The 17,425-nt window shown below is 35.4% G+C and overlaps 1 pseudogene; it reads left to right on the top strand.

Moving 5' to 3' along the window:
- Positions 1-255: 255 nt before the first annotated feature.
- LOC140235880 (uncharacterized) overlaps positions 256-17,425 on the top strand; it is a 31,375-nt pseudogene continuing 14,205 nt past the window's right edge.

The following is a 17,425-nucleotide window of genomic DNA, read 5'->3' as shown; positions in this document are numbered from 1 at the left end:
GAACATAATATTCGAGACATAATAAAGAATTCACAAACGTGTCAGCGAGGAAACGGCTGCTCTATACGCAAACTCCCACTCACTCACTCAACAAAAGAGTTCGGTCTGTCTCGGATCGGTGCATGAATGCGTGTGTGTGTGCAATCGGCGCCATCTTTTTAGAGTGTGCATACTTGACAGTCTGCTGAGACAGTACAATCTTAACGTGCATTCAATTAACTCTCGATTAATCATTGCAATCTTTGACTACCTGTGATGGATAGAAGATACTGCCTCGTTCTCCTATTAACATTGACTACTACTCTGTTCTGTAGCCACAATGGCGAAGGTAAGCGCTTGGACCTGATATATAATACACACTGCATAGCATTATAAACACTAATCGCTCGTAAAGTACAGTAATACGTGCACATGTCCTGTTTTTGTAGTAGTACAATAATATAATTCCTACATTAGTCTCATAATGTCCGCCGATGTCCAGTCTTGATGAAAAGGAGTTGGCTCTTCGAGAACTGTCCGAGAACCTTTTGGGCAGGTACAATTTGTGTATTGAGAAATAACCTTTCAGCCAATTTCATTTGCGAAATGCAGGTTTTTACTAGACAATACATATTATTAAGCAGGTCAAAAATTGTGAGAGGTAATCCATTTTGGTATCATTTTTTTCGCGTTTTAAAAGCCCCGTGCCTTTATATAAGGCTAAAATGGGGATACGATACCTTTTCTACAATTGTGATCAAAAACTGCCTGATTTCTTTTTTTTTTTTTTTTTTTACTTCTTGTGTCATCATAACCTAACACATCATAAACATCCAACTAGACGGTAAAAAAAAAAAAAAATCCAATAGCTTTTGCTAAGAATTGTGCTAGTTCAGCAGACTTTATCCATACAGGTCCAATTAAAACAAGATCGAAACTGTTTATTTTGATAAAAATTAATGATGCAATAAAAAAAAAAACATTTTGTTTAGTCTCTTTATGATGTGTTTAGTAATCAAAACATTATTTTTTTTTTCTTCCCAGACTGCCTCTGGTTTCATAAAACATCCCATATCACATTCCAACATCATTTTATTTCTTATACCTGCTTTAACAGATAGAAGCATTGTAGTCAACTTCGCTACCAGCAGTTCAGTATGCCATCCTTGCAGCTTCTTTATACGATATACTGTCCTGATATGGCTAATCGTCTTGTGGGCTTTGACCACTCTGATTCATGGATTAATCTAGGCTATTTTGAACTCTGGTTTCTTTCTTCCATACTTTTTTCTTCTTTTTGAATGTCGAAAATCTTTCTCTCTCTAATTGTTACACCCTTTCCCCTCATTTCTCTGCGCTCTTTTTAGTTGTAAGCCCGTCACGTACTCCTTATTTCTCCTTCCCTCTCCCAGCACCATCTTTTGAGTGGTTGCTTCTAATTAGTTTTTTATTCCGCAGAATCGGAGTGTGTCTGAAAAAAAAAAGTCTAACAGAACCAATTCTATAAGTTGTCACATTCAGACAATGCTTGCAAGCTGTGCAAACGTCTGAATTATTAGTCTAGTAATATCGTCACCACTTACTGGTAACGTCACTGCAATAAAAACAGTTTGTGCTTATTCGTGAATATTCGTGTTGCTTCAACGGAGAATTATATCGCTATTGACTCTAATTAGGATTAATATCTGTAACTGGCATTTCAATAACTTTACGATGTTTTTTTTTTTTTTTTCGAACAACATTTTGACTTTTTATTGAGGACACTGTTGGTTAATTTCAAATTGTGCAAGAGTAGAACACGACTATGTGCTGATGATGTCATTTGCGTTTTATCATTCTTCCATCTCATCTTTGTAATCATCTTAAGCAAATCTAGAGAAGAAAACAAGTGTATATAGGTTTATTAGGACAACTGAGAGTATTGTGATTTACATTAAGGTTTTTTTTTTTTACTATTGTACATTCTGTCGGACAACTTCAACTTAAAAATAAGACTCAACTCATCCAAAGTTGTAAACCTTAAGTTACGTATGGGGAAGAAATTTCTCATCTGTGTATTTTAATGATCGAAAGCGTAAAAAGGACATTGACTAAACAAGTTATTGTAGTTATACCAGACAAACCGGGGTATCAAAATAAAAGTTATATTAATAATACTAATGATAATAACACTAATATTACTAATAATAATAACAATGACAATAATAACAATAATATCAATAATAATAAATTACTAGGATCTCTTTGCTGCACCTCCCCAATTATCGGCGGGGGGTATGATGACAGGTATCATGTATACAAGAAATTTAGAGAAGAAAGCCATATGTATGAGGCCCATTGCATGGATACAATCACGCCAACTCAAATTTCTGCTGTCTAGCGTCAGTGGTAGGCACTGCCCCCAACGTTCAAGGATGGAAAGGAGAAGACATGCTGTTGCGGTGTGACATCAGTGAGGAGCCTCAAGATGTGTACTGGGAAAAGGAGGACTTTTTGAACCCCGAACAGAAGACGCCTAAGGCTAGATACTTCGAAGGAAATTTTGATAGCTTGGAGGAACGGTTTGATATCGACAAGAACTTCAGTCTCGTCATCAGCAGCTTGGAGGTGGCAGATGAGGGTCGTTACTATTGTCAGGTGCTGCTGAAGACTTCGCAAAGTATTGGAAATTCCACCATCATGACGATTAGTTGTAAGTAACATCTGTCTCTATTTATGTCAGAATTAGTGACAAGGAAAAATATTGTTATTAATCAAGTTACCGGTTAATACAAAAAAAAAAAAGAAGAAGCTTACACACGCAGGCTGAATAATAGTTTTGTCACATTGACTTATGAAATATTACTAGAGGCACAGCCAATTTCAAGAGCAATTGTGGTGACGGATACCTGAGACTAAGGATAACTGCAATCAAACCTTTTGTTTGAAAGAAATACAACATGAGACATAAGGAATATTAGTGTTGTTAGTGACAGCATGTTAATATACACGGCATATTGTTCATTTTCTCACTAGCACATTTAACCTTCCCTTTAGTTTCTTTTTGACAAAGCAATACATTATTTATTTGATTTGCTACGATGACGTATTTGAGAATGTTTTCATATCACAAGTTTCACAGCAAACAAATAAATCAAGATAATAAAGATAACTTTGTACAGAAAAACTATAATATTATTATATGTATATGTATAGATATATATATATATTCATAATATATATATAATATATATATATATATATATATATATATATTTATATATTATATATATTATATATAATATATATATACGTTGAGGAAGATTTACATTTAAAATAGCTTTTAGCAAATGGTCCTTGTATTCTTTTTTCGTTGTTGTTGGGGGGGACTTTTTCACATTGTGGTTTCATCACAGCATCTGTCCTATTTGACATTACCTTTCATGCCTTAAAACGAAATAGATGTAGACTCCGGACAGTTAATATGTGAACTTTCTGTATAAATCAGTCATGAATAATGTTTTTATACAAATTACATTAAGGTCTTTTTCCCTAAAAGAGCAGCTTTTACAAAGGCGTTACCATAGCGACCACCCACTTTCAAACAAAGGAAGACTTTTGATGAACGAGTTTTCTATTAAAAACTAAACAGTTTGACTTGTAGAAGTCATACTCAAACAGGTTCAGTCATTTGTCACATATTTGCATTTTGCATAATTGGATTTCTTTTTACTAGCTTTATAACAACTCTATAAGTTATGATTTTTCTTTCCGTTTCATTTCGTTATGATTGATCACTTTTGATTTTGTCATATTATAACTTTTTAGCTGTATTAACATTAATAGTGAACTGGTATTAAGTTATAAAGCTATATAGATGCAATCATCCTAAATTTCGAATTCAAATGTGAACAAGAGAATTTTGTTTATTTTGTGTAATCATCCACTTTTTATAATAATGTTTCTTTATCTGACCATTGTTCAGCTTGTAGTCTGATTTGTAAAAAAAAAAAAGCAAATCCAAAGAAAAAGAAAAAGAAAACAAAACAAAAGCGAAAACAATTTTTCATTACATCTCCGCAGAGTAACGGGTGATATCATGCCATGTCAGTTTTTTGCCGCCTTAAGATTGGGATACGTATATGTCATTTCAAAATGATTTTTCCCCCTAGCGATGGCATCAGGACATACGATTGAGGAGTGTGCTGATAGGAGTCAATCTCGTCAAAGCCGTTGTACATATCAATCTCCTTACGATACCCCTTACTTTACTCTTACGTGTGTCGTGAGTGGATTCAAACCTAACGTTTCCATGCTATGGACCGAGGAGTCGGGAAAGACACTGAATTCCGTGGTTTCACAACAGAATACACTTTCTGACCGCACATACGAGAGGTTCTCGAGACGATCACTGTTTCAGCTAAACACGGGACAGAGCAAACCTTCATTTTCGTGGCTACCGGTGACTCGCTGAATGGAACGTCGACCCGAGAAATCACAGTTCTGCATTCACCAGGTTTCGTGAAATGTTGCCAATTTTATGTTTCTGAATAATTACTGTCGAGCTCTAAAGCATCTCAATTCCCTCTTTCGATTCCGATGTTTAGCATGCTGGCTTTTCCTTTCATGTTTCCTTTTCTTTCTTTCCTTTCTTTCCATTATTCTTTGGTGCTTTATTACTTTCAATGTATATCTTTCTGTCAAGTCATGTAATGTCGTGTGTTTCTCCTGTCTTGTTCTGTCCTGTTTTGTTCTAACCTGTCTTTGTAAACGAATATGTTCACATGAAGAATCATTTGAGTGGTCCACAATTTACAAGCATACTTTTCAGCGGACCTCTCAATTCTTTCTTCTTCTTTTTTTCTCCAGACATAATTTGTATTTTGCCGGTATGCATGTTTAATTTTGCATTTGTTAACTATTATCTACCATGTAAAGTCGAATTAGATGCCTTTGTTATATCCTCTGATTCATTTCGTGTTATGTTTGCCGAAAAAGAGAGAAAGAATGAAATAAATGAAATGAAATGAAAAAAAGAAATAAACCAATGTCCTTGTTGAGATTTGTAACGGGGAAGTATAATTCGTTCATTCATATTTTGAGCAAAGTAACCTTTCCGCACAAAAAAGTGTCCATTTTACTGTTCTGCAATTTACTACAAAAAGAGAAGAAAAGATGCATTCAAGAGAAACTTTAACCAATTCCATGGAATAAAAAGCAAAAAGTAGGAGTAGAAGAAGAAGAAGAGAACGAAAAAGAAGGAGAGAACGAAGAAGAAGAAGAAGAAGAAGAAGAAGGAATAGAAGAAGAAGAAGAAAAAAAGAAACTGACAATAGTTGACAGGGTTATGCGTCACAAGTCCGACACCACCGAGCTATATAATACAGCACACGAGTCGCACAGTCCGTGCTATCAACACTTCTATAGGCAAGTATATGAAGGCATGAGCTTAGGTATTAAAATAGGTGCACAAGTCCGACACTTATTACTATCATAATTATGCAGTGTTGGTCTCGTAAACCGTTTTTTTTTTTTGTTTTTGTTTTTGTTTGTTTGTTGTTGTTGTTATTGGGCTTTTTTGGTCTATGGAGTGTCGGACTCGCAGGCCTTGTTTGCCTCGTGCTGGACTCATGACCTTTTTTACCTGTTGTCAAGCTGTCAGGTTGCATGACTCGTGAGCTGTGTAACTCATGGTCATGGATCTTTCATCAACGTCGAGCTCGTTGGCCGTAATGAGGCGTTGCTGTCGGCCTCATAGGATTACTCAATATTAGAATTGTGTCCTTTGAATAATTTGTTTTGTCATTATAGTGATGATGATGTGCCCGTGCATCACAAAACAAACAACACATCGCAACCCTTGATTTAACATGATAACTCAAAAAAGGTGAAACCGGTCAACTAAGTCGAGTTTAAGTTTTGTATACGTTCTGCAAGAGCTAGTTGTGTCTTCGTCTTATTCTTAAATTTGTGATCTTAACATGAATGGGAAAGTATTTTCCAGCAGTTTTTCTACAACCATTTCTGGTAGAGTAGTGTCATCAGGTACGTCGTACAGGTCCCTTTTCATTTCTTGAAAGGATAACGCTACTTCTTTGAAAGTTGGGATTAATCATGAACATAGCGTGTTGATAGAACATATCCTCATTGTTGTTGCTACGGTGGTTAACATCCTGTTTTTGTCCCATCCGTTGCACAGTTTAGCACCGCTTGATAAAGATTAAGCGCTTGAATAGACCCCGTACTTCAGAGCCTCTTTTCTCATTTCACACTTTCCAGGGTGTGTGCTTTTCTTCCAATATTTATGTAGGTTCGGGAAGTCCATTTGAATTGAGTTATTCATAATTTTGAAGGTTAGAGTCTGCTCTTTCACAATCTTGCCTTAACGAAAAATCCATATCTGGCGACTTTTTGCTGGTTTTGTGGTGCAAGGTCAGATATGTATTCAGGCAAACAACCACTTCGTTTTCACCATCGAGCAAAAAAAAAAAAAAAAGTTCTCTCCCCTCCCTCTCTCTCTCTCTCTATCTATTTATCTATCTATTTCTCTCTCTCTCACACACACACACACACACACCCACACACAGACACACACACGCACACACACACGTACATACAAAACACATATACCAAAATATTAACATGTAAATATTGTATTGTATATCTTAGTATTCATATGTGTTTATTCTACAGTTTTCTAAATGGAGTAATGACTGACTAACGTGTTTCATCAATTTGTGTCTCTATTAAGTTTCAGGAAAACGTGTTAATATGAGTCTCATCGTTGGACTCATTATTGGTGTGCCTGTTGCCATAATCATCTTGTTTATCTTTGTTGGGAAATATCTGCAAAGCAAACATCCGGAATACCGACCTCGTAAAGGTATTGGTTTATTTTCTTTAAGGTTAGATATTTGCATTTGTTACGTTAATGATTATGCGTGTGTGTGTCTGTGTGTCCGTGTGTATATGTATGTGTGCGTATAAGTGTGCATTTCTTTGTTTTTATATATGCTTTTCCATAGTTTTGATACAAAAAACAAGAACTATTACTTATACATGTACTTGTCAACATTACGGAGACCGAAAAATTGTCCCATGTAAGTAGAACTTCCAAATTTATTGTTAGCAATGATCTCTCTATGTCAAATCAAGTACACATTTTTATCATGAAGTAATGGATCATACCACAAGTCGAAAGCAATACTATTCTTGAGAGAATCTGATAGTGAAAAGAGGGGAAACGAGAAAGGTGTTGAAAATTAGTTGTGCCCCTGATATACTGTGTATGAAAATTATCATTTATAGTGACGCTCTTGTTCTTATTGATGATGATAATATTTCAGGATGTGACTGGAACCCCTTTTGGCGAAGACCAAACATACCAGAGAGATTTCACGAGGAAGAAGAATTAATGCTGGGTGAGAAAAATATGTAGATAATCACAATCTTATTCGTTGTCTTAAAAAATGCACTATTCCATTATGTACAGTGACTTTTATATTGTCAAGATCATGGAATCTCATCTCTTTGAACTACATTCTTTGTGCAATGATCACTCTGTATTATGTAACACAGTTATTAGAAAGAACGATGTATTATATCACAGGCCTTCTTTCTCTCTCTCTTCACCCTCTATCCCTCTCTCTCTCTCTCTCTCTCTCTCTGTATACAGGTTATTCCTAAGTGTCTGCGGGTATCTATGTACACTCATATATTTGTAATACTGATTTTATGATTTCGTGGTGTTTTTTTTTTCTATCATTTTGGTTTCTCTTCTAAGAACCACCATCGCTTACAAAGGAACAAGTACAGCAATGCAAGAAAGAGCTGAAGGAGTACTACCGTGTATCACGAAGCAAGGTCATGGTAGATCCCCTCAACTTTATGGAACGTGTTGAATTGGATGATATTTATACGAATTTAAATATAATAGACCAAAGTAGCAAGCGTAAAACACCAATAACATACGACGATCTTCTGACAAACAATGAAAATGGAAATCTTTCAAAGCGACTTCTGATCCAGGGTGAGGGAGGTGTCGGTAAAACAACGCTTTGCGCTAAGATTGCCTGGGACTGGTGCCAGGGACGGATTCTCCAGGATCTGGACATGGTACTCCTAATACCTCTTCGAGATATGAAGAACGCAACAAGTATTGGTGGTATTGTCAAAACTTACCTCTCTCATTCAAATACGGCAACAAAGAAGAAAATAGATGATTTTATTTCAACGAATCTGGGTAGGATTCTCATTATCTTTGATGGTTTCGACGAGTTTGACGAAAAATTAAGTAAAACGAGCAGCAGTGAGGTCATTCGCATTCTAGGAACAGAGCAATACAATTCATGCAAAGTCATCGTGACAACACGCCCATGGAGGACAGATGAATTCATGATGGACAAGAGTCTTGCCGAAACTTACACTTTTCTTAACGTCGAAGGATTTAACAAGGATAATTTATCAACTTATATTAGGAGGTACTTTCGGATTAGAGGGAAGGACAATCTTGCAGAAAGCTTAATCCGTTTTATGCAGGAAAATGATGTCATCCGGTCGAACATGGCCCCGTTTCCTATTTACTGTGCAATGCTTTGCCTTCTGTGGAACGACTTCAGTGAAGAAAGGCGAAGAGAAATTCAAAAATTGCACACTTTCTCCCAGATTTTTGAAGAAATGATCTCTTTCCTGATAGAACACTACGCATAAAAAAAATGTGAAAATCTACAAAATGAGAACATTGTTGGACATTTAAAGGAAGCTGGTAGGGCAATTCTGGAAATAAGTGAGATAGCGTTCGATGGTTTATTTGACAGGAATCTCTCATTTCCTGAAGAACAATTTAGAGAGTGTCATGACGCCATGGTCACATGTTGCAGAGTGGGTGTTTTAACTATAGAAAAAGATGTCATCACAAGGGAACGTCGGCGCGATGTCAACATTTCATCTTTGGTTACATCAACTGTTTCTTTTCCCCACAAACTGTTTCAAGAATACATTGCAGGGGTATATATTAAGTATTTATTCGACAATGATCGTCCTAAGTACGACGAAGTGAAAAACAAACTTCTTAGTCGACCTGAGGAGTTTCGCTACGTACTGTACTTCACCTCGGCTTCAGGGATTGAATTCGGCCTGGGTATCATTAAGGGCCTGATGAAGTCTTATGATCATTACCGGGAGCTATGCGTTGACATTGCGTTTGAATGTCACACTGAGGAGGCAGCAAGGGCAGTGGGAGAAGGATGGAATGAATACACACTAGAGTCCTATACACCAGAACACACAGTGTCAGGAGTGGTGTTTATGGTGCACTATAACCAAGTGGTGAGTGACACAACTTGAATATTGGTATGGACTATTCTAGAAATATCATGTCGAACGAAAATAAGATTCCTTGTGTGTGCTCGTGTGTGTGTGTGTGTGTGTGTGTGTGTGTGTGTGTGTGTGTGTGTTGTGGCTCCCCTGTGTGAGTGCATAATCTACAACCTCAACAGCTGTACTCAAAATTGGTTTTCAGAACTGGAACAGGTCCTATGAATTTGGGAAATTGTTTTGATATATACAATCCTGTACACTTGTGTTATTACCGTTTAGGAATGATATTGTTGTGTTAAATGATTCCATTCCTCGTATAATGCAGTTGTCGTATAACTTGCTGTGTGAGTTTAATCTGAATCGCTATGCCACTCACTTCATGTCTTGTTATTATTCAGAACATTTGGTGATAAATTATATAAAACATTTATGATCGTGGCTTTTAGAAAAAAAAAAAAAACAAGTTATGAGGAGTCTAAGCCAGCAATATGTTCTTATGACAAAATGATTCGACACCATGGAGTCAGACCCATTCGCGACAGTTCCGTTGTCAAACTTCCCTTTGTAGTAACCATTCAAGTTTGGTTATACTAAAGACGCCGTGTATCTAAGGGAGATGTCAAACTGGTTATCGTGTGTAGAACGTACCTATGTGTTTGGGCATATTTCAATTTAGGGCACATGACACGAGTATTGATGCAATCATATTCATTGCCCCTTTGCCTTTCTCATAATATATCTAATTGAAAATTCATTCTTTCTTTCACAAGTTGTGATTAGCGAATTGACAATATATGAATAGAATGATCTTCTTTGCTCTGTGAAGTTCAAACATCCAATCAACTGCGAGTACTTTATCAACCTTCTTCTTCTGTGTATAATTGCTTTCCTCTATCGTCAATTCATGTTTGTTCAATTAGCAATCGCTAGATATAAACCTGCTGGAGTGCGGAAAAACTGTGTCACGTGACTTGGCGGAGGGCATGTGTTCCAGCAGTGTACTCCATGAAGTACGACTATTGTACTCACAATTTCACGTGGAATTCTACAAGATCCTCCGGGCAGAGGCTTCAAACTGTCAGGTAAGAACTTATATGTATTAAGACGATCTATCACATGTATACCTCTTTTATGTACAGACTATATACATATGAAATGTTAATAAGATATTTCATAGAGGCAATACATTAACTGGATGACAATAAAAAAATGTACAGAAAAAAAAAAAACTCTTGGAAACAAATAATGTTTCCTTGCAGAAAAATCTTCTCAAACAAAGAATCCAAGGTACATCTGAATGTATATGTAATAATCATGTTTACTTTCGTAGATTATTTTATGTTAACTGCCATTAAGTACAGGGATCACGGACAGTAGGGAATGACGAATCCATCTTTTATCCCCTGACTGAACTGGTTGGGTCTGTACACTTCTATGTATAAAAGGAGAGTACATTATATTGCTTCCAATAATGTCGTAATTACTGTTATCTCAACGTAATCGTATTAGCGTGTTGATTAAGTATAAAAATAATGTAGCTTGATCTTATGTCCATAGCTTTAGAATGACTGCACATTACATCATTACCATATGGTTTTTGTTTGTTTGTTCGTTTTATTATTGTTTTTTTTTTTTTTATCTGAGAAGATGGCTGAATAGCCCATATTCAGCAACGTTAATCTGGTCTTCCATGGGTTCCAGTTGATAGTCTACGATCCACCTCTACAATGATCTTTTTTCTTCTTGTTCAATTACTCCTTCTTCCAAAGTTCACACCAATTCATTAATCTCTCTTTTTTTTAGTTTCACATTTCGAAGCCGTTATTCTTTTCAGATTGAAGATCTGCATTTCAGTCTTAGCAGCAGTGATGATGATATCCTAAATCAGTCCTCGGTGGGAGAAGACTTCGCCCAATGGGTGTGTGCTATGCCACGTCTTTCGAACTTTACTCTGCGGTGCGCCTGCTCGCCCGATAGTTTCCTCTCAACAGCCGCCACCTTAGCATCATCATGCCAGGTATGTCGTTTTTTGCTATAATTGATATAAGTCATGTAGTTTTTTGAGAGGACTGCATTTTTTTTTTCGAGAAATAAAAAAAAAAGAACCTGTATTGTAGGGTAGTAAAGAGACTCCTTTAGCAAATCAATCCTATTCTATTTGATATTGACGTAACATTATTTGTAACTTCAATCCTCCTCAGCATTATGACATTCAATGTACGAACGAAAGCATAGGCATGAACACTTTTCATGCACTGACAAATGTATGGAAATCGAGCGCAATGCGTTTCTTCCGTTATCCGGTTGGGCTTTACACATAAAATATTTTCTTTACTGACGATACAATGTTTCGCTCCGATAAGTGTGATTATTGAATTTTTGCCATGAAACAAACATTGCACAAGCAGGCAGAGAGGAGTGAGGGAAGTTGGAGAGAGAGATGGAGAGAGATAGAGAGAGAGAGAGAGTGAGCGAGAGAGGGAGAGAAGGAGAGAAAGATAAAAAGGGGAGGGATATATATATATATATATATATATAGAGAGAGAGAGAGAGAGAGAGAGAGAGAGAGGGCGTGATTGAAAGAGAGTTCAGTGGGGAATCCCTAAATGCGGTGACGTTGTGCAGGTGTATGGCGCTGTACTATTCCCAGGAAGTAAACATTGTACACATTTTTTTTTTCATTTAATAGGAAGGGATAAGGCAAAGGGTATTGTTACTGAAACACAGACACACATATATGTGTGGGGCTAACAAACAGACACTTTGGCAAATTCAGTTCAATTCAATTCAATTCATTCATGATAAAAAAAAAAGAACCACACATAACTAATGATGATTATGTTAATTTTGGCTTGAAATAAACAAACGTATCTTTTTTTTTTTTTTTTACTCAAATAAAAAAAGATCCTTACAGCAAATTCGTTTTTAAAACAACCAGCGACGTCACTGGCTGTAGCTATCTCACGTCTAAAAGAAGTGTATTAGGCGTATTAAAACAATACAGGATCATATAGACCGGGAAAATCGTTTTGATAAGATGCTCGGATCATGATTTTTTTTTTTTTTTCTGTCGTATATTGAAATCTTGCAATCCCAAAGACTGCAAGCTATGACGTGTGCGTCTACGCAATGATTGTGCCTCAATTAGCCTCATGATAAATGCAACTTTTAGGATAAAATGGAATAGAGTAAAGATACTTCAAGACATTTTAACCTAGAATGACACTGGGCGACTCTGTGTGCGAAAATGTGATAGGTATTTGTGATCACTTCCTCGCAGCTGGCAAAGACCGCAAAAGACAAGGCGGTGGAGTAGTAATTTGCATTTGTAAGTCACAACTCATTATTTGAATCTAGACGGAAACAATATGCCGTAATGCGAAGACTACTCATGTGTCTAATGACTCTATGAGGACGTCAAGTCATACAGTAACAATGATACGCCTTCCCATCATCTGTCAAACGGTTTATTCTATCCAGGCTTTACATTGTTTCAAGCTGTTGTCATTAACAATTAGTCATTGAGAATATTATCTTTACTACAAGAATTCCATGTCGCATAGCATTGCTCAATGTTGTAACTCAATACTAGACGTTGTGATTTTTGTTTGTTCGTTTGTTTGTTTTTCTTTGAAGTGATGAATCCTTCTTATTTACGCTAGAAACTGGTTATTATCATTTCGATGTTTTCAACTGCGTAGATCGTAACAAATACACAACTTAGTTGATTCTATTTCGTTGTCAGCTTCCAAAGAGTATAATTTCACTAATTTTTAACATATCGGAACGTGTATAACTCCTCTACAATGCTCTTTTTTAGCGTGTTGAAATATTTCTTTTTGCGATTTTTACACCATTCATTAATCTCTTTCTTTATTTCCACATTTCCATTCCGTCATGTTCCTCAGATTGAAGATCTGGACGTGCGTCTTGATGACGATGATGTCCTAAATCTCTCCTCGGTGGGAGAAGACTTTGCCCCATGGGTGTGTACTATGCCACGTCTTTCCAAGTTCAGACTGAAATGCGCCTACTTGACCGATAGTTTCCTCTCAACAGCCGCCACCTTAGCATCATCATGTCAGGTATGTGCATGTAGTATTTGAATATAATTGATATGAGTGATGCAGTGTTGGGAGAGGACTGATTTTTTTTTTCTCGATATAGATGAAAAAGAGTCTGTATTGTAGGGTAGTGTAGTGACACCTTTAGCAAATAAATCATATTTTACCTGATATTGACATAACTTTATTTGTACCTCCAGTACTCCAAAGTCAGCATTATTAAATTCAATGTATAAACGAAAGAATAGATATGAACGCTTTTTATGCAGTGACAAAAATATGGAAATCAAGTACAATGCGTTTTTTTTCCGTTATCCGGTTGTGCTTTATACATTCTTTTCTTTACTAATGATACAATGTTTCTCTCAGACAAGTTTCATTGTGGAATTTTTGCCATGAAACAAACATTGCACAAGCAGGGGGAGGGGGGGGGGGGCGGGGAGAAAGTGAGGTCAGTGTGGGCTCCCTGTCTGCGGTAACGTTGTGCAGGACGTGGCGCTCTACTATTCCCAGGAAGTTTTTTTCTTTTTTTTTTTAATAGGAAGGGAGAAGAAAAATGATATCGTTACTAAAACACAGACACACAGACACATACATATGTCGGGTTAACAAACAAAGACTTTAGCAAATTCAATTCAATTTATTTCATTTCATTTATAATAAATGAAAAAAAAAAAACTAACCAAAACTAATGATTTATTCAATTCAATTCAATTCATTTATTTCATTCTCATTTTCTTTCCAACAAAACATAACACGAGGTAAATCAGAAAATCCATCATAAGCATGTATACAGTACAAAGTGCGAAGGATTAACGATATCCAACAAACTAATAGAGATGAATCATGTATACATACGGGAAAATACAAAGTTATATTTTGAGGAGAAAAAAAAAAAAGAGAACTGAGAGGTCCACTAAAAAAGCAGTGCTTGTAGATTGTGGACCACTCAAGAATTTCTTCCAAAAATACACATACAATTACAAATACATTACACATATGCACAACAACATGGCATAACTAAACTAAGGAGATACAATCGAACGGAATGGGACAAAAACAGAATTAGTGGAAGAAAGGGAAAGGAAGAAAGAGAGAGAGAGAGAGAGAGAGAAATGAGAGAGAAGGGGGGAGGGAGAGGGAGGGAGAGGAAAGATAGAGAATGCCTACACGCTGAACAAGAGAAACGGAAGAGAGAATTGATGAGGTGCTTCGAACAGCTGGTGACTGCACGCAGCTGTGTAGAAATTATGCAAATAACACGCCGTATTTCATTGCCTAGTAATGCCGTTTTTCACTGCGTAATAATGAATTAAATAACCGATGATGACCCTCATGTTTGCTGTAACCTGTATAGGTAATGAAAATAAATATCTTAGCTAGAATTTAACAAAAAAGATTTCAAATTACGCTTAAAAATGTATAACGATGAAGAATTTTTTATTTCAGGACCTAATGAATTCCAAAATTTAGGGCCGATGTATATAAATGTGTTCTGAGCTAATAAGGTTCTCAAAAGGGGTAAGTGAAACTCATTAGAGCTCCTAGTAGGATAATCATGAAAAGATTGATTTCGTGGAAACATTGAATTAAAAATATTGGGAAGAGCATTTGTGTTATAATTGAACATGAACTGGCCCAGTTGAAAAAGAAACAAATCTTTAATTTTTAAAATCTTATATTCAATGAACAATGAATCTGAATGAGAACGTGGCGAAACCCCACAAATAATACGAAGTACTTTCTTTTGTAATAATAATAATTTATCTAATAAAGTTTGATGGGCGCTACCCCATGCTAAAATTCCGTAATTAAGATAAGGTAATATTAAAGAAAAATACAACGTTAACAAAGACGACGATGGAATGTGAAACTTAAGTCTGTTGATAATACCAATATTTCGTGAAATTATTTTACTTATGTTGATAATATGTGGCCTCCACGAAAGCTTATCATCCACTGTAATACCAAGGAATTTTATGTGGGATACACGTTCTAATTGAGTACCATCAAAAATAAGATCTGTGCTTAATGTTTCTATGGATTTACTAAAAAGCATATACTTAGTTTTCTGGAGATTAAGTGATAATTTATTAGCTCTTATCCATTGAGTCACTTTTTTCAATTCAGAGTTGACGGTGTCAATTAAAGTAACTGGGTCTTGATGGGAAAAGAAAACATTTGAGTCATCAGCAAAAAGTATAAATGAGAGTGTATCAGATGACCTGCAAAAATCATTGATGTAAACAATAAAAAGTAAAGGACCTAATATACTACCCTGAGGGACGCCACATTTAATAAATTTGAAACTTGAGTTATTCTCGTTCAGAGATACATATTGTTTTCGGTTTTGCAGGTAACTCCTGAACCACTCCAAGGCCTTCCCCCTTATGCCATAATGTGACAATTTATGAAATAAAATGTCATGATTAATTGTATCGAAGGCCTTGGAGAAGTCCAGGAAGATACCAACAAGATGCGAATGATTATCTATTGTATGCGCGGCATTATCAATAAACTTCAATAGAGCGTGAATAGTGCTGTGTTTCCGACGAAACCCAAATTGAGAGTTTACAAAAACATTATGAGAGTTAAGAAAATTAATTGTTCTTTTAAATATTAATTTTTCTAAAATTTTAGATAAGGATGAAAGTAAAGAAATGGGTCTATAATTGCTGACATCAAGATCATCTCCTTTTTTAAATAAAGGGACAACCTTAGCAATTTTCATTTGATCAGGAAAAACGCCATATAACATAGATTTATTGAAAATATGTACAAGTGGGTCCACAATTGAAGATATAATACCCTTTAAAATGAAATTACTTATGTCATCATAACCCGCACTGCGTTTGTTATTCATTCCAGCAACAATATCCATTATTTCATGTTTCGTAGTTGGAACGAAAAAAATAGAACTAGAATTAGATTCACCTAAAAAATGTGAAAAATGTGTATTAGACGGTGGTACTTCTTTCGCCAAATTCTCTCCAATCATTGAAAAATAAGAATTAAAAATATTTGCCATATCACCAGAATTTTCAAAAATTCTATCATCGAATCGAATTTTTGTAATACTTGATTTCTTTTTTGATACATTCATGGCCTGTTTCAATACCTTCCATGTATTCTTCATATCATGTTTATATTTTTCTAACTGAATCGCATAATATTTCCTCTTTTCAAATCGTATAACTTTAGTTAAAACATTTTTATACGATGTATATTTCCTTTTTGACTCTTCAGTTTTTTTCATTTTATATTTATAATATAACCTATTTTTCCTATTCACAGAACGCAAAAGGGATTTAGAAATCCATGGAAGCTTAGGGGATGTTTTATAATTAACTAACTTATCTTTTATTTTAGGAATATATTCATCTAAATTTCTATTAATTATCTCTAAAAAATTATCACATGATACATTAACATCATCATTATCACAAACACCAGACCAATCAACTCTTTCTAAGCTAGCACCAAGGCTAGCTAAATTTTCTGGTGTGGCTCTTCGTCTAGTTGGAGGAACATGAAACTTATTAACCGCATGCTTAAGATTAAACCAAGCCATAACTGGGAAATGATCAGTCATATCGGATAAAATTATAGAAGAATCTAAAAATTGTAATAAATTACCAAAAATATTATCAAGGAGGGTGGCGGAATGATTTGTAACACGTGTGGGTTTCGAGATTAAAGGCAAAAATGAGGCTGATAAAAGTATTTCAAGAAACTCTTGTGACATGATATCATTTTTTATCAAATCAATATTAAAATCACCCATTACAAAAACATTTTTATTAACAAAAAGGGGACTCTTTAACACATTTGTAATACAATTCAAAAAATCATTAGGATTAGAACTAGGGGGTCTGTAAACAATACCAATTATAATATTCTTACTTTGTGGAACAGATATTTCCACAAATAAAGATTCTATAATATCATTCATTGAATTTAACTCATCGCAAACGTTGTAATCAAATTCATGAGACAAATAAAACGCTACCCCACCACCCGTCCTATTCAATCTATTATTAACTATTAAATTATAACCATTTATTGCATACGGTAAATTAATATCA

The sequence above is a fragment of the Diadema setosum genome, chromosome 12, assembly GCF_964275005.1.
Source record: "Diadema setosum chromosome 12, eeDiaSeto1, whole genome shotgun sequence".
In the NCBI taxonomy this organism is placed as follows: Eukaryota; Metazoa; Echinodermata; class Echinoidea; order Diadematoida; family Diadematidae; genus Diadema; species Diadema setosum.
Note: the sequence above shows the minus strand (reverse complement) of the source record. Positions and strands in the feature narration are given on the sequence as shown.